This window comes from Chrysemys picta, chromosome 1 (genome assembly GCF_011386835.1).
Source record: "Chrysemys picta bellii isolate R12L10 chromosome 1, ASM1138683v2, whole genome shotgun sequence".
Classification (NCBI taxonomy): Eukaryota; Metazoa; Chordata; order Testudines; family Emydidae; genus Chrysemys; species Chrysemys picta.
Window position 1 is genome coordinate 123,851,309 of NC_088791.1, and position 23,403 is coordinate 123,874,711.

General features: G+C 43.2%; 2 protein-coding genes across 16 annotated transcripts in view; one reads left to right on the forward strand and one right to left on the reverse strand.

Moving 5' to 3' along the window:
* PACSIN2 (protein kinase C and casein kinase substrate in neurons 2) overlaps nt 1-23,403 on the reverse strand; it is a 109,261-nt gene that overhangs the window by 53,630 nt on the left and 32,228 nt on the right. For 2 of the 15 annotated variants that reach the window (XM_005296696.5, XM_005296694.5), the window contains exon 1: nt 18,062-18,197. The exons of 11 other annotated variants lie outside the window; for them this stretch is intronic. The gene's annotated coding sequence lies outside the window, so the exon portion shown is untranslated. Of the gene's footprint in view, nt 1-13,610; nt 13,694-18,061; nt 18,198-23,403 lie in introns of those variants that run through there. 2 more of the 15 variants (XM_065583450.1, XM_065583408.1) reach the window with 2 other exon arrangements.
* TSPO (translocator protein) overlaps nt 22,455-23,403 on the forward strand; it is a 143,218-nt gene continuing 142,269 nt past the window's right edge. The window contains exon 1 of the mRNA XM_065583508.1: nt 22,455-22,464. The gene's annotated coding sequence lies outside the window, so the exon portion shown is untranslated. The remainder of the gene's footprint in view (nt 22,465-23,403) is intronic.

Genomic DNA, 23,403 nt, shown 5'->3' on the forward strand with positions numbered 1-23,403 from the left:
AGTGACAGTGACTCCATGTCTCCTTGTTTTATACTAAACTTTGACTTAAACAAGTTATTTAATTTTCCATCAGTTCTTATGGCACTGATGGGACATAGGAAAATTTTATTTTGACTTACTGAAAATTTCCTTTGAACTACAAGATTCACAGATGCATTAACTAATGGGCTCTCAGCCTGCGTTTTACTACACAAGCAGAACCAGACCAGTCAGTCAGTCACTGAAAGCAAAAAGAGCAGCCAGCGACAATGAAGAGTCCACTGGCTGAGAGAACTTCCAAAGGCTAATATCCACTGCAGACAGGAACTTTCTAATGAGCTTATATGCAATAAACTGAATTCTTACTGTGACACTGAAATATGGGAGACTCTTTATGATATTGTTAACGCCAATATTATAATATTGCAAGGAATCTGAGCAGATATGCCATGTAAGCGGTATCTACAAAAAATGTTATAATTTGCTAAATATGATAATCTTGTTTATATGTTTGTATCACCTTTGTATTGTGAGTTATAGGTACGTATGGTATATCCGGAACTCCACCGGAGTGAGCGACGGTAGCAGAGTCGACGGGGGAGCCGCGGCCGTCGATACCGTGCCGTGTGGACCCCAGGTAAGTCGATCTAAGATACTTCGACTTCAGCTATATTATTCACGTAGCTGAAGTTGTGTATCTTAGATAGATTCCCCCCCCCAGTGTAGACCAGCCCTAAGGTTCTTCCATGCCCATGTGCTGTGAAGCTTGTGTCTGGGACACAGGAAATACAAGCCAAATGGTAAAAGGAATATAAAGGGCAGCTGCATCATCTCCATTGTGTCTTCACTCCTACTTCTTACCCCTGGAGAAACTTTTCTACAAATGAAGCTCTGAGCAAAGGACTGAATGACCCATCCAAGCTGTGGGTGTGTTCCAGAGGCACTTTCAAGCCAGCAAACTCACCAATACTGCTAAGAACCTGATATATGGACTTTGAAGTCTTTGTATGTATGTGACTGCTTTACCATTAACAACTCTTTTCTTGTTCTTTTTTCTTTATAATAAACCTTTAGTTTTAGACACTAAAGGATTGGCTGGCAGCATAGTATTTTGGGTAAGATCAAACCTAATATTGACCAGACTATGTGGCTGGCCCTTTGGGGTCAGAAGAACATTTTGTATAGTGAGAATTTTAAAACAGCTTCTCACTATACTGCACCTAGGTCCTGATTCAGAGCCAGAGAACTGGAATGCAATAAGGGGGCTGTGTGACTTTTTTTTGCTTCTTGATAACCAGTGTGGGGATCAGAAGCACAGTTTGTGACTGGTTGGGGAGTTTAACTTCAGTGTTACCCACCAGTCTTGGGAATATCTGCTCTCCTTTTTGCAGACTGCCCTGATCTTAGTATTTCCAGTGAGGGCTACCCCAAGCACCCCACATCACACTTACCTCACATCATAACTTTATGAACCAATCTGAAGGAACCAAAGAGAACTTCTTATCCTACTGGCTAAAGAAATACTCCAAAAGCAAGGAAGGATTAGATCTGTGGCTACTGTAGCCTAGAAAGGAAAATTTTGGTAAATCAGAATAAAAGTTTTCTTATTCTGTTTATAGGGGCCAGAGATCCACTAACCATTGGAATTTGTAAAGCAATTTGCCTTTAGGGAGGGTTCGATTCAAACCGAACTATATAAAGGGTTTTTTAATTCCTTTACTACTGGGAGACCACAGGATGGAGTACCCTCTTACCACAGGCAGCATCTGCCGATGTCTGAATGCCCAGCTTGTAAGGGCTTGTCTACACTGGCACTTTATAGCGCTGCAACTTTCTCGCTCAGGGGTGTGGGAAAAAAAAAAAACCACCCCTGAGCGCAGCAAGTTTCAGCGCTGTAAAGCACCAGTGTAGACAGTGTACCAGCCACGCCTCCAGTGCTGGTAGCTATGCCCCTCATGGAGATTGTTTTTTTTTTTTTTAGAGCGCTGGGAGAGCTTTCTCCCAGCACTCTGCCGCGACTACTCAAGTCACGTTAAAGTGCTGCCATGGCAGTGCCAGTATAGACTAGCCCTAAGATTTTGGGTAGATATGTGTGGATGACCAGGTGGCAGCTAGGGTGACCAGATGTCCCGATTTTATAGGGACAGTCCTGATTGTTTTTTTAAATATGGGCTCCGATTACCCCCCACCCTGTCCCGATTTTTCACACTTGCTATCTGGTCACCCTAAGCCCACCAGACTCCATCATATGGTGTGTAAGAGGCTGCTATTGCTCTCAGCAAGTGGTCTTTGATGTTGATTGATAGAGAAAGACTGTGGGTATGTCTTCACTGCAAGTAAAGGTGTGGCTGCAGCATGGGTAGGTATCTGTGCTAGCCTTAATCTCACTAACATGAGTGGGATATTCTATCTGCTACCCAAGATCCATAAACCCGGAAACCCTGGACGCCCCATCATCTCAGGCATTGGCACTCTTACAGCAGGACTATCTGGCTATTTGGACTCTCTCCTCAGACTCTACGCTACCAGCACTCCCAGCTATCTTTGAGACACCACCGACTTTCTGAGGAAACTACAATGCATTGCTGTTCTTCCTGAAAACACCATCCTGGCCACCATGGATGTAGAAGCACTTTACACCAATATTCCACATGAGGATGGACTACAAGCTGTCAAGAACAGTATCCCTGATGAGGCCACAGCACGCCTGGTGGCTGAGCTTTGTAACTTTGTCCTCACCCACAACCACTTCAGATTTGGGGACAACTTATACCTTCAAGTCAGTGGCACCGCTATGGGTACCCGCATGGCCCCACAGTATGCCAACATTTTTATGGCTGACTTAGAACAACGCTTCCTCAGCTCTTGTCCCCTAGTGCCCCTCCTCTACTTGCGCTACATTGATGACATCTTCATCATATGGACCCAAGGAAAGGAGGCCCTTGAAGAATTCCACCTGGACTTCAACAATTTCCACCCCACCATCAACCTCAGCCTGGACCAGTCCACGCAAGAGAGACACTTCCTGGACACTACAGTGCAAATAAGTGACGGTCACATAAACACCACTCTATACCGGAAACCTACTGACCGCTATACGTACCTACATGCCTCTAGCTTCCATCCAAGACACATCACACGATCCATTGTCTACAGCCAAGCCCTAAGATACAACCGAATTTGCTCCAACCCCTCAGACAGAGACAAACACCTACAAGATCTTTATCAAGCATTCTTAAAACTACAATACCCACCTGGAGAAGTGAGGAAACAGATTGACAGAGAAGACGGGTACCCAGAAATCACTTACTACAGGACAGGTCCAAAAAGGACAACAACAGAACACCACTGGCCATCACATATAGCCCCCAGCTAAAACCTCTCCAGCGCATTATCCACGATCTACAACCTATCCTGGAAAATGATCCCTCACTCTCACAGACCTTGGGAGGCAGGCCAGTCCTCGCTTACAGACAACTCCCCAACCTGAAGCAAATACTCACCACCAACTACACAGCGCACCACAGAAACACCAACCCAGGAACCAATCCCTGTAGCAAACCTCATTGCCTACTCTGTCCCCATATCTACTCTGGCGACACCATCAGAGGACCCAACCACATCAGCCACACTATCAAGGGCTCATTCACCTGCACATCTACAAATGTTATATATGCCATCATGTGCCAGCAATGCCCCTCTGCCATGTACATTGGCCAAACTGGACAGTCCCTCCGCAAAAGAATAAATGGACACAAATCGGACATCAGGAATGGTAACATACAAAAGCCAGTAAGTGAACACTTCAATCTCCCTGGTCATTCTATTACAGATTTAAAAGTCATTGAACAAAAAAACTTCAGAAACAGACTTTATAGAGAAACAGCAGAACTAAAATTCATTTGCAAATTTAACACTATTAATCTGGGCTTGAATAGGGACTGGGAGTGGCTGGCTCATTATAGAAGCAGCTTTTCCTCTCCTGGAATTGACACCTCCTCATCCATTATTGGGAGTGGACTACATCCACCCTGATTGAATTGGCCCTGTCAACACTGGTTCTCCACTTGCGAAGTAACTCCCTGCTCTCCATGTGTCAATACATAATGCCTGCATCTGTAGCTTTCACTCTATGCATCTGAAGAAGTGAGGTTTTTACCCACGAAAGCTTATGCCCAAATAAATCTGTTAGTCTTTAAGGTGCCACCAGACTCGTTGTTTTAGTAGTCATGTAGACATGCCATGGTCTTGGATAGAGGTGACCCCTTCCTGCCTGAGGGAAGGTCCAAAACAGGGGCCTAGGGCAAGGCCAAAGGACAACAAACTATTAGAAGCGCTGGGATCCAAAGGTAACAGAGAAACAGATCAATTGAAGGATGTGGAAAAGTCATGTAATAATAATCCAAGGAAATTGAAATGCAATTTTATGAACAGTGATATGCAACCTAGTTGAGAGACTGTATAACTTATATTGGGGTAGTGGAATGTTTATACATCTACATATGCAGTGTCACATTGACCTTAGGAAGAGAAACAAAATTTGATTCAGACTGGTGCACACTGAAGCAATTCTTAGCCACGTTGTTTAATCTCTCAGTTTTCCCTGATGATCCCCCTTCTTCCTTGATCACATCGGTCAAGGCCATCCTGAGACAAAATGTAAGGTTCAGTTTGGGATCCTGAGGAACAGTACTTTTGAACGGTGTTGCTGCTCTTCTGATCCAGTTCCTCCTTTGTCTTTCTGAGAGCAGGTCTACACTTAAAATGCCACGGTGCAATGGCACCGAAGACAACAGTACGCAGACGGGAGAGCTTCTCCTGTTGGCATAGTTAATCCACCTCCACAAAAGAAGCCCTCCTATTGACCCAGAGGTTAACTCAGTATAACTGTGTTGCTCAGGGGCGTGGATTTGTTAAACCCCTGAGCAACGTAGTTATACCAATGTAATTTTATAGGGTAGACCTGGCCTTAGACATTTCCTCAGGAGATAGACCTAAACTGGTAACTGCCTTCTTAGACATGGATTTGAATAACTGAACATTTTTCCTGCTTCCCCTCCTGTGGGTTCTGTTCTGAATCTGAAAGTTGTCCCCCTTCCTGAAAGATATCAAGTGACTCTTGTGCCTATAAGATGTGATTTGTGCTTCCTTCTTAAACCAGCCCCTCCCTAGAAAAATCAAGCATCAGAACACTCAGACATAGATGAAAGAGTTTGGGGTCTGTTCCTGGATTTCCTGAGTAGTACAGCCTTTTTGACATATCCAATACACAGCCATACATAATCAAAAGGAGGCTGTTTCAGAGAAATTGGAAAACTAAAAATGGCTCACTCAGCTGTGGCCTCCCTTACAAATGTTTGGAAAAAACATGGCATTTCCAAATATATGAAGGTTCAACTGGTGAAAAGCTTAACTTTTCCATAGCAACATATGGATGTGAATCATGGGAAATGAATGCTGCTAACAAGAAGAAAACTGAAGCCTTTGAGTTTGGTGCTGTGAAGACTTTTGCATCTCCCTTTGATGGAAAAAACAACAAATGCTTTTGCTATAAACTTTACTGAAGAGAAGCAGACCCTGCTGTCAGAAATCAACAGGGGCAAACTTATGTATTTTGATCACATCAAGCATAGAGATGTAAATAACCTCAAGCAAGTTACCATGGAAAGAGAGGTGGAATGTCATCCTAGTAGGGAATGACCAGGAAAGAGATGGTTAGATGGTGTGCAGCAGCTCACTGGAGGTCAACTACTGAGTGCTCGAAGCTAGTGACATGTCAAGGCAGCTTCTAGAAATTCTATTACGATGTCACCAGTATTCAGATATGAATAAATTGATTTTTATTTATTTTTGTCCTGTGAGAACCTGGGAAAGAAAGCAAGCCAGATGACTGTGGGGACTGGACACTGAACCACCCTCTTGTTCTCTCTTTCTAGTTTGCCCCAGGGATTCTTGCCATCTGGTGTTACAGGAAGAATCTCTTGCTGGAATCCCCTAACTGAAGAGGAAGCAATCCAATTCCCTGGACCTGACCCTTCTTTTTGCCAGGTATTGAAACCCTTGCATACATCCCCTGAGATGGAGGCTTTGATTGAGTCTGCACAATGGGGGACACTGCTAGAGAAAAATTGCTATGCCAGATACAGATCCATGATACTAAATTTGAAAAATGAACACTCTTCTGAACCCTACAATTAACTGAGGCTGGTGATGACAAAGCCTCTCAGAGGGATCAGGCTCCGGCCCTGAAAGGGGAGAGCATACCCTGGGACTGAGTGCTGGAAGGGAAGCCCCAAGGGAAGGGGGCAGTGGACAGACTGAGGCCCCTCTGTCTGAGTGGATAGCAGGCTGTTAAGAAAATTCCTTAGAGAAGGGGGAATATCTGTGCTCATTGACTACTTCTCCTATGTCCCCTTCAGCCCTCTCCCACCTCAAGCACTTCTAAGGAGTAGGGAGCATGGGCATAAGAACCTGGACCACAGTTGTAGCCACATACACATGCACCACCATGAAAGGCAACAGAGGGTCCTGTGGCACCTTTGAGACTAACAGAAGTATTGGGAGCATAAGCTTTCGTGGGTAAGAACCTCACTTCTTCAGATGCAAGTAATGGAAATCTCCAGAGGCAGGTATAAATCAGTGTGGAGATAACGAGGTTAGTTCAATCATGGAGGGTGAGGTGCTCTGCTAGCAGTTGAAGTGTGAACACCAAGGGAGGAGAAACTGCTTCTGTAGTTGGATAGCCATTCACAGTCTTTGTTTAATCCTGATCTGATGGTGTCAAATTTGCAAATGAACTGGAGCTCAGCAGTTTCTCTTTGGAGTCTGGTCCTGAAGTTTTTTTTGCTACTTGACACCATGAAAGGGTAGCTTGTCCCATTCTTTAGAGGGGTCATGTTCCAGTTTTTCCCCTGGGTGTCAGCTCTGAAACCTGCTCCAGGATCCAGTGTTCTTGCTGCTTTGGGTCTGTGGTTGCTCATCTTAGTTCAAGAGAGGGACTCCATGAAGGTCCTTGCCCCAGCTGCCTCTACTGTGATGTGAAGCGTTCCTGATCACAGAATATGCAGATACCCGTGATGATGAAGCATGGGGGGGAGGGGGACATGCAGGGTCACATGTCCCTCCACCGCCTGATTGCTCTGTCACATGGTGTGGTCAGCCCAGCCCCCTCCCTGCGGAGCAGCTGTGCCAGGCAGGGAGAGGCAGAGGCAGGACCAGAACAGCTGGGAGCTGAGACAGCGGGACAGCTGGGAGCTAACAACAACCAGAAGGGGGGGGCAAGACTCAAGCTGTTCTGGGGTTGTCCCCGCCCTTCCCCTTCCCCCCACTGTTAGCAGGCACAGGCCATCTAACCCATCTAGGCATTCCAAATGGGCTGGAGCAAACAGCATACATCTGTGCTTTTCCCCTTTCTCTTCCATGCTGTATATTTGAGTGTGCAGAGGCTGAGAACAATCACCAATGGAGTCTCGGCAGAAGACAAGAACCAGACCCTTAAATTCTCAATGTAGGAGAGGACCAGAAACTATAGAAAGCTAATTTATATAAAATGTTTTTGCTCTGCAACAAGAAGTTTGGTAAACAGTCTGCAGCTATGGAGGCAGAATGAAAACTGGTAGGCTCTGCCTAGGCAGCTTCATGCAGACAGAGAGCTCACTGGTTAATGGATCTGTGGATCCTGTATACAAAAGCTAAGGATCCATTACTCTATACCAGTGGTGGGCAACCTGCAGCCCATCAGGGTAATCCACTGGCGGGCCACCAGACCATTTGTTTACAATTGCATGGCCGCCCGTAGATCCCAGTGGCCGTGGTTTGCTGTTCCCGGCCAAAGGGAGCTACGGGAAGCGGCGCAACACCAACAGTTAAGTTGCCTAAAACTTCCCATTATAAAGACCCTGTTTTAGTTGTTTATAAATGCCAAACTTAAACCATTCAGGCTGAAATGTCTCCTGGTGGGTGTTTGCCTGATGCAAAAATTTATTTATTTAAACATTTCAGCTGTTTCTCGGAATGAGATTAAGGAAAAATAAGTTTTGCCCATGTTAAAAAAATTTCTTACAACTGTTTCACTGAAAAACCTCTAATCCCTCTGATTTGGAGCAGGGACTAGAAACTTGGCAGAGAATCTTGTCATCTCAGTGAAAATCCATCCAAATTTGGCTAAATTATAGGCCGGCGGGGGGAGGGAGGGGGAAGAGATGCAGTATGCACAGTTAGTAGAGGCTTGTTAGAGCTTAGTAGCTAAATTGTCAGAAGATTGTGTGTAATGGGCATGCTCCAGCCCAGGAGCTTCTCCTGGCAGCGAGGAGCCTCTGTGGCAACAGGAGCAGGAATTAAGTGCAGGGATCCCATCTCTCCTATGCTTTCAATTCTCCCCTGCTGGTATCTACAAGGAGGTAACAACCTGACTGGAATTCAGAGGGATAAGTCAAGGGAGAGGGGAGGAATAGGGCAGGGAGATGGCACACAAGCATAAGCTGTTGGGAGTAAATATTAGGGGTCAGAGAGAGCATTTGGGGTGGACAGGGCAAGAAAGATCTAGCCCATAACAGCACATTCTGTTCCAGAACCTGGAAACAGAACCAAGATTCCAAGTCTGAACATTCCTTTGCTGTCTAGCAAACAGCTATGAAACCCACTGACAAATTGTGTCTCATCCCCCTCTTGTTACTAGTCCACAGAGGGTAACAACCTACTACTGATATCAGTTACCTCTGTAATTGAAGTGGTAGAGATCTGTACAATAGATCTAAAGGATTCAAAACTGCTGATGACTCATGTGTGGAGTTAACATGATTGAAATTGTATCTTCAGGGTTAGGTTTTTTTTTTTTTTAATTTACATCCAAAAAACAACATTACAAGAGCATTAAGGTTGCAAAAGTCAAGCACTCAAAAGTTAGAAAGTGCCAGAATGAAGGTTAACTGTGCAAATGTAATTCAGACCCCTTGTGCTTATGCATTATAACACAGTCTAATTAGATGATCATTGGGGTTTTTTCCCTGCCTCATTCAGTGTCCCGAATGCACAGTGCTCAGGAAATGAACTGGGTTGTATAGTGAATGAAGCTGTTGTCTGTAGGACCCCTGCCTCCTTTGTTGCAGAAGTTGGACTGTGTGTAGTGAATGGAGCAGAGGATTATAGGAAGAGAAAGGATCCTCTTATGCTTTAAGCACTTGAATAATACTCTGGAGAACTGAATCCTGCCATATAGTTCCTATGTGATGCTGGGAAGTTACTGATGCCAAAATTTTCATAGGTGGCCACTAACTGTTTGTTGCTTATTTTATGGGTGCCCAACTTTAGACACATGGGTCAGGTTTGTAAATGCTTAATGCTTCTGCAACTGAAGTCAATGAGAGTAGTACAGCGAATGTACAAAGTAGCATAAAAATGCTAAGTATTGGGGAGAGGGCTCAATTCCATTTTTAACTTTGCCAGCTGTGTGCCAGGTTATATGTTTGGACTCCATATTATTCTCAATACATACCAGGACAGCCACCAATATCAATTGGAGATTTGTACAAAAATCAAGGGTAGACTATGGCCTTTATATAGTAACTGAACTATTAGTTATTTGTTCAGTACCATATTGTCAGTGTCATTCAGTGAGAAAAAGTATTCCCTTTTACAGTCACCATTTCTGCTCTCTTCCTTTCCCATTCTCCTCTTGTTTCTCTTCTGTCTCTGCACATCTCTTTTCTTTCCTCTGCACTTCCTTCACTGCAGCTATTCTAACTCATGAGCTTCACCTGCAACCACTTCCTATTCATCCACAAATATGATGAGCGGAAGTTGTTGAAACAAATCTGCCTCATCACTGATGAAAACAAGTTTACTGAGAAGTAGTTTAATTGTACTAAACTTGGACCATATCCTCTACATCTATACCACAATTCCATGAAAACACAAGCCTCAGTAATTTGCAGCAGATAAATTTGTTTATATTTTAGCTGACAAATTATGACAAGACATTTATTGTAAATTAAATCCCAAAGAGATACCTACATAGTTTTCTGTGCAGTTAGAGCAGGTGTGGGCAAACTACGGCCCGCATCTGGCCCATCAGAACTTTTAATCCAGCCCTCAAACTCCTGACGGGGAGCAGGGTCGGGGGCTTCCAGTGTTCCCTCTGATTTTTCCCACCCATGTGCAGAATGAATTTTGTTATGTGCACCAATATGGAGGTGATGTGTGACACCATGAGGGGTGTGAGGGCTCCAGCTGCCGGTGCAGGCTCTGGGGTGGGGCCGGACATGAGGGGTTCAAGGGTGGGGCAGAGGGTTAGGTGCAGAGGGTGAGGGCTCCGGCTGGGGCCGGGGATGAGGGGCTCAGGGCTGGGGCAGAGGGTTGGGTGCAGGCCCTGGGGTGGGGCCGGAGATGAAGGGTTTGGGGTGCAGGAGGGTGCTCCAGGGCTACGGCACGGAGAGAGGACTCCCCCAAGTGCTCTCTTCCCGCAGAAGCACCTGGGCTTAGGGGGGTGGGGGAGAAGAGAGGCGCCTGTCCCCATCGCGGGAGCTCTGGGGCTGAAGGATAGCCACCCCTTCCCTAGCGCGTGCCATGCCGGCCGCAGCAGGTCCGGGATGCAGGGTGAGTTGGGGTCGGGGGAGGGGCGCTCCTCTCCCGGCAGGTCCCCAGAGGTTTCCCTAAGCGCCTGCACAGTGCTAAATAGGCTGCTGTGCAGCCGCGCAGTTTACAGGGAACTTAGCTTGCCCTGCTTCAGCGCTCCAGCCGGGGAGCAGGGTCGGGAGCCGCTCCATGAGCACGTGCTGCTGCTCTGCACAACTCCTGGAAGCAGCAGCATGTCCCCCCCTCCGACTTCTATGCGTAGGGGCAGCCAGGGGGCTCTGCACACTGCCCCTGCCCCAAGCACAACCCTCCCCCCCCCCCGTAGCTCCCATTGGCCAGGAACCACAGCCAATGGGAACTGCAGGGGCGGTGCCTGCAGACGGGGCATGTGCAGGGGCCGTGCTTGCGTGTAGGAGCCAGAGGGGGGGACATGCCGCTGCTTCCGGTAAGCACCATCCAAAGCCTGCACCCCCCCACACTTCCTAACCCTGATCCCCATGTGAACCCCTCAGTCCCAGCCCAGAGCACCCTCCTGCAACCCCAAATCCCTCATTCCCAACCCCATCCCAGAGCCCGTACCCCCAGTCAGAGCCCTCATCCCCTCCTGCACCCCAAACCCCAATTTCATTAGCATTCACGGCCACCATACAATCTCTATACCCAGATGTGGCCCTCAGGCCAAAAAGTTTGCCCATCCCTGACTTAGAGCTATTTAGAGCGAACACATTAAGGATTATAGCACTGTAAAGTAGCAAATGAGCTCAATTTTCTCACTTTACAGTGCAAGAGATATTTCTGTCACGTGTAAAGAAAAACTCAAATATGCATATTTATGTACAGTTACAATGCTGCTTGATACAACATCTGACCTAGGTGCAACAATTTTAGGTATATTAGGCGATAGGTTGATATTTTATGGAAAATTAGTTTCCATGTCTGATTGATGGCATCACGCTGTACATAACAAATGAATGCAGTGCTGTCTGCAAAGGTCAGACTCATTAGCTGAACCACAACTGAACCTGGATTGCTAGTGCAGGGGCTCTCAGGAAAAATTACCTGGTGGCCTCGGAATGCGGCCACCAACTCTTTCTGGTGGCCACTCTCACATTTTTCTAAAATACTTAATTAGCTTTAGGAAAAACAAATATGCACATATACACATCCAAATCATTGTCATTTATTTACTGCTAGCTAGTATGTTAGTTGTAAGAAGTGATATTAAACATACAAGTATCACTTTTCACAGCAGACTTACTCAGCCCTGGCAAGCCTGGGAACGAATTAAGCCCTGGTTGGGGAGGCCAGAGGCGATGGGGATGGATGGGTAGCTGATGGAGGCAGCTGTGGACCAGAGCCTGAAGCCCAGGGAACAGGGCCCAGGGACAGAGCCCAAAGCTGCGCGGCCAGAGCCTAGCACCCCAGGGCTGAAACCCAAAGCCTGAGCCCCACCAACCCAGGAAGGTGGGGACTCACCTGCTGCCTGCTCCTACAGCATTGTGCCCCAGCTGTATCCAGAGGGGGGGCAGGGCCCAACCCCTGCTGGCGGCCCCAGCTAACAGCTCCAAGGCGATGTATCCCAGACCAACTGTGGGGGGTGGGAGGGATGGGAGCTGCACTGCTTTGCCCCTCCACCCCGAATTACAGCCCAGGAGGCTGTGGTCACAAGAAAAGCCACAGAGGCTGCATTAGAGAAACACTGTGCTAGTGTGTCTTTCAGGCCAATAAGATATTTGAGAATAGTTAACACTGCCTTCCCATCATTCCTTTAAGCCAGTGTTTCTCAACGTAGTCCACGTACCAGGACCAGTCCCCGAGATCTCCTTGACACAGCTTAGGAAGGCAGCAAGCTGGTCCCTGGTATCAAAAAGGTTGAGAAACACTGCTTTACAAAATCTCTGTAGTTAACAAACAGAATCTGATTCTTCATATGAGGAGACAGCAGTCAGTTAAATATTGGAACTAAAATTAAATTAAAAGGTTGAAATCTAAATTACTTTATTACAAAAGGCTGTATTTGTTACGTTTTAAAAGTAGATATCAAACATACTCCAGGGAGTTAATGTATCTAGAAGTCCAGTACTACAGCCTGGTTCCCTGATCAATAATGCTTCTTGTCAAATCAGCAGTTCTTACTGAAAGCATTACTGAGATGCCCTCAAGGATTCCACTGCAGAACAATCCATGATGCAAAGTCACTTAACACTCAATATTGAATCAAGACTATCCAACTACTAAATGAGAAGTGTTCTTGTTTATGGGTACAAAATGTCACTATAGATGGTCTGCAAAATTCCAAAATCTAAATGCAATTACTTTTTAGTTCTACGTATCTCAACACACACAAGTATCAACCAAGTACTGGGAGAGAGAGAAGTTTTCTATCTTTGATTTCTCTATCAAATAGTTTCTAGATATGCAAACTCAAATTCCTAGTAATTATGAAGTCTGGTGGAGTGTCTCACCACTAGAGTCCACTTACTGGCCATGCTTCTTTGAATACTGAATGTTGATGTCTACATAGTACATAATGCAGTGGCCAGGAAAAAAGGACAGGTAAACCACATGTAAAGAGTAGTTTACTTTCAGGAAAATGTATATATAGTGTTGGACCAAACAAGTGTTCCCATTTTATTTGATTAGTGTATAAAAGTAACATTCCTAGGAAGCTGTTTAAAAATAATTTTCTTAATATATTTGCCATTGATGACCCACTTTTTTTTAATGTTTCATCATCAAGCACAATTTCTAGCATACTTCAACTTAATATAGAACATTTCATGGCTAACCTGATTTAAGGTAGTCCGAGACTTACTAATTTTGTCAATACAAAGAAACTTTTCCCAAGTCTTTGGTTCAAAAGTATTTTGAAATGATTCTATGTTTTTGAATCCTTTCAAAGGCACAGAAACTGTGCTACAGTCTGTTTGCCAACTAATGAACAAGAATAACTTAGCAAAGGCAAGCTACAGTATGGTAAGTGTGACACAGCAGCCTCTAGAAGCTATCTGAAGCCTGAACGTTAAGAAAAAGCAGTGCTACCCCTAAGAGTCCATTACCTGAAGTTTCATATTCCAGCATTCACATAGTCAAGTCTATACCCTATATGTTAGCTGTAACTGCTTCCTTCTAGTTTCAGTTTCTAGAAAAAAAAAAGCTTAATATTTTAGAAAAAAGGAACAAAAGGGTAGAAAAAACGTAAAGCGTTACAGGTACAAAAAGTTACAAATGTAGGATAAAAGTTGAAGTCTTTACTAAGCTGCTATCACAGTAGACTGCCCACACTCCAGAGAGTGAGGCCCAAGAGAACACTGAGTAGGTCTACACTGTAATGTAAACCCAGGGTTAGTAGAATTTGAGTTTGCAGACGCTGGGTTTGTTAACCTAGGACTTGACTGTCTACACTCATTTGTAACCCCAGGTTAGGAATTGTTGAACCCTAGGTCCCAACTTGGTGCTCCAAGCTCTACACTGCATTCTGCAGGACTGAGTCCAATCACCCATATCCCAGACTTCCTAGAGCCCTCCCAAAAGGGGCCACTCTAGCCCTTTGTTTGTGGTGCAGTTTGGGAAAACTTGACTGTCCACCAAACTTGACTATCCAGAGGACAAAAAGTCAGCCCCTGGGTTTGTAGGGTACTTTTGAGGACTTCCAGAGCAGAAGTCCAGTGTGGCCACATATACACTGCAAAGCAATAATTCTTGAACCTGGGTCAGGTTTACCTCATGCTCAGACCTTCCATCCCTGGGGGATTCTTGGGACCCTGAGTCCAAGCCCTGAGTTAGCATGATTTGTGTGTAGACAGAAATAGCATTATGCTTGATCCAGAGTTTGACCTCTGAGCTTACACTGCAGTGTAGACTTACCCACTGCCACCATCAAGCTAGCCCATGCTCCACACATCTCTAGATACAGGGTTTATGGAAAGACACCTTCTTGAGCCAGAGTAGTAAGAGCAGTTACTATGTGGTGGGTTCAACTCCTGCTGTGGACAACATTTGCTTTTGAATTAAGACATTCATTATGGTCCACAGAATACAGAAAGGAGTATCAACATCCTGGCAAATGCAACAGGAGTACGGTTGCCAACCCTCCCGGTTTCACCACGAGTCTCCTGGAATCTGGCCCTATCTCCCGGAGGCTACTGCAGCCAAACCGGGAGATTTTGGGTGCTAACAGTCCGGCAGCGCAGTGGGGCTAAGGCAGGCTTCCTGCCTGCCTTTGCCGCTCCCGGAAGCGGCCAGCACCATCCCTGCGGCCCCTGGGAGATGGGGGGAACAGGGGATCTCTGCGTGCTGCCCTTGCCCTGAGCGCCAACTCTGCAGCTCCCATTGGCTGGGCACTGTGGCCAATAGGAGCTGCAGGGCTAGTGCCTGAGGGCAGGGGCAGCGCGCAGAGCTCCCTGCTCCCCCTCCCCACCCTGGAGCTGCTACCAGAGGGATGTGCCGGTCACTTTTGGGAGCCACCCCTGGTAAGCGCTGTCCCCCTCACCCCCTCCCGCAATCCAACCCTCTGCTCCAGCCCAGAGCCCGCACCCAAACTCCCTCCCAGAGCCCACACCCTCTCCTGCACCCCAAGCCCCAGGCTCAGCCTGGAACCACCTCCCACACTTTGAACGCCTCAGCCCCACCCTGTAGCCCAGAGCCTGCACCCCGTCCCGCACCTCAACCCCCTGCCCCAGCCCAGTAGAAGTCAGTGAGGATTGGGAAGAGCGAGCGACTGGAGTGAGTGGGGACGGTGCGTCGCAGAAGGGGTATGAAAGGGGGTGGGGCAAGGGTGTTTGGGTTTGTGCAATTAGACAGTTGGAAACCCTAAAGAGGAATAACAGGATGAAGTCGGGGGGGATTAGGAGACAACCAGCTCTCCAACCCTGACAGCAACTCTCTTCTGCTGCTATAATAGGAACCATGAAAATATACAGCCAATTTGTTGGGTAATTAGGTCCAAAATATTAAATATAAACGAAACAGAAACTTACGTTTTTAAACTAAGGCATTTTACAAGACTCCCTGTAATGTAATTTTTAATTTTCAAAATGACCATTTTGATTTAAAACACTAATATTGCAACTAATGCAAAAGAGCAAGAAAGAAAAAGTAAACAAACATTTTTGACCAACATGAGTGAAATGTAAATAAATGAAACAGACACCCTAAATAAAGATTAGTAATTTGAAATTGTAGTCATTTCTCCGTTTCAGTAACCTGAAACACAGGCAACAAGAAAGTTTAAAGCTATTTCCAACTTGTCTTTATCCTTTAAGAGAGTTAGGAATATTTCAGTTTGTTATATAATTTTTATAGTCATTCAGCAAAATAATTTTGTGTAAAAGCAGAGAGAGTTTTAAATGGACAAAACTCTCGCTAAATAATGATGGTGATTAGAGCTGATTAGTTTCTCCTTTTCCTCTTATACTCTCACCACCCCCAAAAAACCTGAACACTCACCAGAACCCCAGTTATTTCATCATATATTAAATCTTTATAGAATATCTGCATTTTCTATTCTGGCAGTCAAATGAAAGAATGTGATGTGTTCACACAGTATCCAAAGAATTAAGCATTTATATGAACACAGTGTGTACGTGAGCACAAGTGCATGTATAATTAGAAAAGAAAGACGGGACTATTGCCAGTTTAGATGACATACCCATATACTTTCATTTGAGCAATATTCCTTTGACATCTGAAATTTGCTATGAAAATTAGATGTCTATCCCAGACAAGGATTATTATATTCAAATTACAAGACTGAAAAATTGAACAGAATGTTGCATTATTGTAGCTCTTTCAAAGGTGATCTGCAAAGAATTTTTTAATTTTTTTTATTAAAAAATCATGGAGGCCTTCTTTAAAAGTTTTGGAATTTAACGGCTTTAGAAATAACAAGTATATCACAACTGTCCTTGTTTTTGCTGAAGGACTACTGGGAGGTCTCAGGAACAATTTGAGCTTTAGTACCTTAATTGAAGGAGCAGAGGTGTTGAATCTTTAGAGAAGGCTTCTTTTATTTAAACTGTTAGTTGCTGAAGCTAAACACGTGTTTAAAGAAAGTTCAGTCTGATGAAAAATCCCTTCCCATTTCAATTGTCCAACTTTCACTCCCTTGGCTCTTGTGATGTTACCCATTCTACTGCTTCTGCTATCAAAGTCTTCTAACCTGACTGACCTTAATTTCTAACATGAAAAACCAAGCAGAGCTCTTGTGATTGAAACCTTTCAGGCCACATTTATGTCACAAAGCAGCAAAAAAGGGCACAAGACTATGTCTTCCCCACCCCACCCAATCAGGTTACCTTTGAAAAGCATGCAATGGTCAGCAATTCTTTCAAACAACTTGGTATTGAAAGAAATGAAATCTATTTGGTGTTCCAAATATTAACATTAAACTTCTCTGTGGCAGTCATTTTAACAGTGCATACAGAAACTATTATTGAAAATTTTGCTAAGTATAAATAATTATACTATATCTTAAATCTATTCATTTACGAAGTATAGAAACCTGGAAGTGTATCACTGTAATCTTTGTCCCATATCACCTGTTATAAATTAAAGCATGACATTGAGAAATTGCTGAACTATTGATTTAACTGGGGTAATTGAAAGGATAGTAAGCTACACAGATGCCCACATATGAAACCTTCTTACAGCAAAAATCTTAATTCAATACAAGTCTCTACTTACACCAACATTTATGCAGGCTAAATATTAAAAACTGTTTGCTCAGTGCTTTACTCCATCTTGACATGTAGGAAACTCAGATTTGAAAGTAGTATTACGACTTGCATAACAGCCAGTGGTATTTGGAAGTATGACGAAGTTATGCTGTTACCCCCTGGAAGGTTGAGTTTTTGGTTTGTTTTTGTTGGGCAGGGAGCGGGGGTAAGTAGTAAAGATGGTAGAATAAGAAGAGGACATGAATTTTGTGTATTCTCTAACAGAAAGGCATGAAACAGCATTTACAGCAATCTTGGCAAAGTAACTGCTTCCCTAGCTGCAAAAATGACATGAATACACCAAGATTCTATGACTATAGAAGGAAACTGGAAAATCATAATAAAGGTATTGCCCCAGAGATGAAAACTCTTTCAAGATAAGCTGTCAAGCAAGGTATGCAGGAATCTGACAGAGCATATATCACAAAATATAAGCATCTATCTGTAAAGTACTTACAAAAAAAATAGAAACAATGCTAAGCAAAAGCATAAATCCACAATCTCTACCACAAGTAATATGATCGCCATACTGATAAAATGAAAGAATGTTTCCATGGATTTTAGCTAATACCTTTGGTTAATAAGGTAGGGTATCATTTTACCAAACTCATTCAGTATTTTTTTTTCAAGCTGCTAGCTAAATATCAGTTCAGCCAAAATAGTTTCAAACTATTTGTACTAAGCAGCCGAAACCTAGGAGGGCTCTGAAAAAAATGAAAGCTGTTTAACAATTCATTAAACATGCAGTTTGCATAAGGTCTACCTTAATAAAATGTACACCTTAAGTAACTCACATTTTTCTTCCAGATGCCAAGTTCAGTTGCATAACTTCACAGACCAGCTTCAGTACCTGTCTTTTCCTTACACAGCTCTGTATGACCTCCAGTTCCACAAGCAGAATTCTCTCAGAGCTCATTTCATCATTTCCTGTTGGCTGCTGAAATCCTTGTAGCTCAAACTAAGGTCATTCCTTCACATTGCAGTGCTCTCACAGATCTCAGGTTTTTCACAACCATTCCTGATATTTACGTACCGCAGTAATACATCGGGACTGCCTTTCCTACACACTATAATAAATCTGAATGCTCAAAACAAAAATCTTTCATTCAAAGTATGAATTCACTGAAGACATTTTTAAAATATATGATTAGCCTAGGGAAGAGTTAAAGGAGAAAGTTTAATTTTTTTGTTTAACTATACCAGTGAAATTGAAATTGTTGTGGTATCAGTTTCACAAATACACATGCACACCCCTAGTTAAGAGTTAGCTATGACGTTTCTATTTTTTACAGACTTTAAAAGTTGGATTACTGTGCTTCAGGAAGAGTATTGGGGGGGGGGGGTGTTAATAACCACTAATATAATACTGACACAGAATAGAAGCAAGTCCAAGCCTGTAGGATAAGGCTAACAAATTTCAAGAAAACTAAATTGTTTCAATTTAAAGTGCAACTAGAGTTTTTGCTTTTTTAGCTCCATGGTTTGAGCATTGGCCTGCTAAACCCAGGGTTGTGAGGTCAATCCTTGAGGGGGCCATTTAGGGATCTGCGCGGGGGGAGAGTCAGGGACAATACTTGGTCCTGCTAGTGGAAGGCAGGGGACTGGACTCTATGACCTTTCAAGGTCCCTTCCAGTTCTATGAGATAGGTATATCTCCATATATATTTTCATTGATTTTTCGTTTAGATCAATTTTACCCCATAAACCATCCCTAGCAGAGATTTCTTTCCTGTCACTATTAGTGAGGACTAACTGGTATGACATGCTACCTACAACAGAAGGCTCCGCTTGAAATAACCTAGAAAAACCTAAAGATGAGGAAAGATGAGTAGGTGGGGAAATAAGAAGAAATCTGACCCTCACACAACAGAGCAAACTGGAGGAAGTAAGGAGAGAAAGGTGGACACAGACCTTCCTATGTAGTGTCTTACTGGGATTTTTTTCCTGAAGGTTAGGACAGGAAATAAAGGTTGGGTCCTTTTCCTGTATTTTCAAAGTCCCAGGTTACACTAGAAAAGGCTTCTAGTATAGTTATACTTGCAAAACCTTTTCCTAGTGTAGGCACAGCTTATACCAGCCAAAACAGTTTGGTTATTATACTGGTTTGCTGAGTGAAATAAGCTATATTGGCAAAAGCACTTTTTTGCTGGTATAACCGCATCCATATTAGGACTTTTGCTAATATAGAAATGTCATTAAAAGGTCACATTCCTAACCAACCTTACTATACTGGCAAAAGATTTAAGTGTAGACCAGCCTAAACACATGTAAACAGGTGTTGAGACTGTGCCCAAGAAAAGAAATTGCAGCTGTCATGGATAGATACCCTTCTAGGAGACAGAAGGTCTAACAGTCAAAGATAATGACTGCATGAACCATCAAGGTACACTCATCTCTTCAGACACCACACCCTATCTCCCAAAAGACATTAAAGTGCAGTCTCGTAGTTATGCTTGTGCTGTCAAGGTAATAATGATTATTTATCATTTAGTACTATTTAGTTGCTTTTTGCAACTGGAAAGTATTCATTTCCAACTGCAATGGTTCAAAAAGATCAGACCTTAAAACAATCACTTCTACCTCTATCCAGCAGAACTTTTTTTTTTTTGGCATTGGTGGAGAACTTACTGACTCAGGACCTCAGAGGAATGTAGTTTTCTGTACTATCCATATGAAAGACACACCTGGCCTTTCTAATTCTTGTTTCATTTAACAAAACAATGATCTGTTCTTTTTAAATGAATCAACAATGGAGCTTTTTATCCAAACTGTTTCCAAATCAAGATTTGAAAAACTGAAGCAGGAACTATAGCATTACAAGAAAACAGAAAATTATTCAGATCTGAGACTAAAAATATTAACGACACTCTATTGCTTAAAATATAATTTTCTTATCTATTTGTAATTAACTTTTTTAACCTTTAAGCTAAACACACCAAATTCTTCTTTAGACAGTTTACCTTTCGAATCTTATTCACTGCAGATAAAGACAAAAGACAAGACAGAGCTTGAAAAGAGACTGTTGAGTTTTGGATCATGTTTGAACTCTGTTTCAACATTGTTCCAACTTAAACCATAGTTCAGATAGGCTCTTGCATTCACTTTTAATTCTAGCCCAGCAGTTCTCAAAACTGTGGGTCAGGACCCCAAAGTGGGTTGCAACTATTTTAATGGAGTTGCCAGGGCCAGCATTAGACTTGCTGGGGCCAGGTGGGCTGAAGCCAAAGCCCAAGGGCTTCAGCCTGGGGTGGCAAAGTTTGGGCTCCACCCCGCCCTGGGTCACGTAGTAATTTTTGTTGTCAGAAGGGGGTCATCGTGCAAGGAAGTTTGAGAACTGCTGTTCTAGCCAATTTCACTTTCAGATTCTCATACATCACCCATACTACTGCAACATGAGGTTGCCAACACTGTAAGGGGATATTGATTGCTATATGCATTTAGAGGGAATTATAAGCATTTATATTTGTGCTGATTTAAACTGAAGACTTCACTGACATTTTTAAGTTTTCATATACTTAGGTTTTTTTAAATAAAAAAAATTACTGCATACTAAATCGTAGGTCTAAAGTACCTGAAAATATCCCTTTAAACATTAATGTCATTAACAAATTCAAAATCTTACAAGTAGTTTAACTAGCAAGTTGAAGGTTTGTTCAGACTTTCTTAAGCCAGTCGCCTTAGAGCTAAAGTAGTAAACTAAAATTTTTACCGTGTACAAAAAGGTGTTGCCTTTAGAAAACATGGAGTGAGCAGGGGACGGGGCCTCAGAGAAGGGATGGAGTAGGGGTGTTTGGTTTTGTGTTATTAGAAAGTTGGCAACCCTAACTACAGCTTTAATTAAATTAATGTACTAATATGCATTGTTGTAATCTCTACAGTCACCCACCCTTAGAGGAAAAAATAAAATTTACAATTTAAGAAATCTGATGCAGAATTACCAATCCAGGATACAGCAATCTATTTTTTTTTTTTTTGAGAGTTCACTTTATTTTGTCAAAAGCCTCTTGTTTTTTTGCTTTACTGACTCTGTTGTTAAACAGCAACAAGCTGTGCACTATTAACATCAATCATTTATTTGTGTTCCGATGCAACAGGCAACCCAAAGCAGCAATTACAGTTTGTTTTACATTCAATTTAAAGTATACTTAGTGAACCACTGGGAAAACAGTAAATAAAGTAAATACTGGAATGATTTCTGCACCTTCAGGAACAAAGCCATTTTAGAATTAAAGATATCAAACTTGAACCTCAAAAGAGGTAATTCAAATCCAACTTCTAGAACTAATCAACTAAATCAGATCTACATATTGTTTCCTCCAGCCTTTAACAGAGCCAAGAGAAGAAAAGCAATTCTCCCTGGGACTACAGGTTTATATTATACAGTTAGTCCAATATTATAATAGGAATTGTCAGGCAACCTTAACAGGCAATGCTACCAGCCCCTCCTACAATTATTCAGGTTTTTCTCCTACATTTGTACATAATGTTTGTTAAATTTGAGCTTACATATACATTTAGCTACACTACACACTATGCTCTGATGGTGAAACACTCAACTAGCTTTCATGTAGAATCAGCCTTAAGTCTACACCATTTCCTTGCCCTCATTTTTACATGCATGATCCTCAATTGCTAGGGTAGGAGAGGGAAAAGGCCTTGAAGCTATCCAAGGAAATCAACTTACAATATGAAACTACTGAGGAAAAGCTCTATGTAGCACGGAAGAGTGAATATCTTGGCTACAATACTTTACTTATGGTTATGGTATTCTGTGGTTACTGGAGTGGGTCACCTGACTGGGCATTAGAGGGGGCTAGCATTGCAAAACCATCATTATACAACTACTGTATGCTGCAGTGCACCAGTCAAGCAATTGTTCTCTACTTTCTGTGGGATCAAACAAAAAAAACCAATCTACTTAAAAAAAAAAAAAAAGTTCTAAGGGCAAAGCATCTGAGAGTTTAAAGCTGCAATTTTTACAGGAAAAATGCATTTGAGTGTCACCAAGAATAATGTTTCTATTTGCCCAAGTCAAGAACCTTTGGGGGAAAAAGTCATATTAAAGCATGCAGGAAATTGTTAATCAAGTTAATAAAGTGCACAGCTAATGAAGAATTGAATGCACTTCTGGTTAATATAGCTATGTGGATTTAGACTTTGCCCACCGCCCCACCAAACAGATGACGGGCTGCAGCAGCAGCTCCTCAGGCTGCAGCAGGTGCTTCAATGGTGGCGGAGGAAGCAAGATGAGGACAAGAAGAGGACACCTAGCAACAGCTACTACAGGAGCAGTTTCTGGGCTCAGGAAACCAGTATGGATTGATAGAAAAGAATAGATATGCAGATCTGGGATGACCAGCAGAGGCAAGAATTTCAGGATGGCAAAGAAAACCAATTTTGGAGATACATGCTGAACTAACCCCAGAGCTACAATGACAGCTTAGCAAAATGCAGTGCCCCATACCCATAGAGAAGCTGGCTGTAACTGCGATCAGGAACTTTTACCAGTTCTTTAGCCAAACAAGTCGCCATGGGGAGACTGACTGTTGGGGCCACTATCAAGCATGTGTGTAATGCCATGGATAAGGTACTGTTGCTCTGAGTTATAAAGTTTGGTAACACTCAGGAGACTGATGGCTTTGCATGCATGAAATTCCCAAACTGACTGGGACAACTGAGGTGACTCATATGCCTACTATTTGCCCCTCCACCCTCGTATCAGGGCTCAGAATTCATAAACAAAATGGGGTATTTCTTCATGATGCTCCATGGACTTGTCAACCACCACTGCAGGCTTACAAACAAAGGCTGGGTGGTCTGGAAGGGTCCACGATGCTAGGAGCTTTCAGAACTCAGCTCTATTTAAATTAGTGGGGAAAGGACTGTTTGCCCAATTGAACATTGCTCTGGTTAACCTGGGAGGATCCAGGATTATCCTCTGCTTCCCTAGTTAATAAAACCATTCACAGGCCACTTGATTAGAAGGAAGAAACTGTTTTAACTACCGCCTCAGTAGCTGCAAAATGATAATGGAGTGTGCATCTGTATGTTTGAAAGGGAGATGGCGCTTGATGTGGAATAGGTTGGAAGCAGCATAAAAAACCCCAAAGATCGTAGCAGCATGTTGTATTGTTCA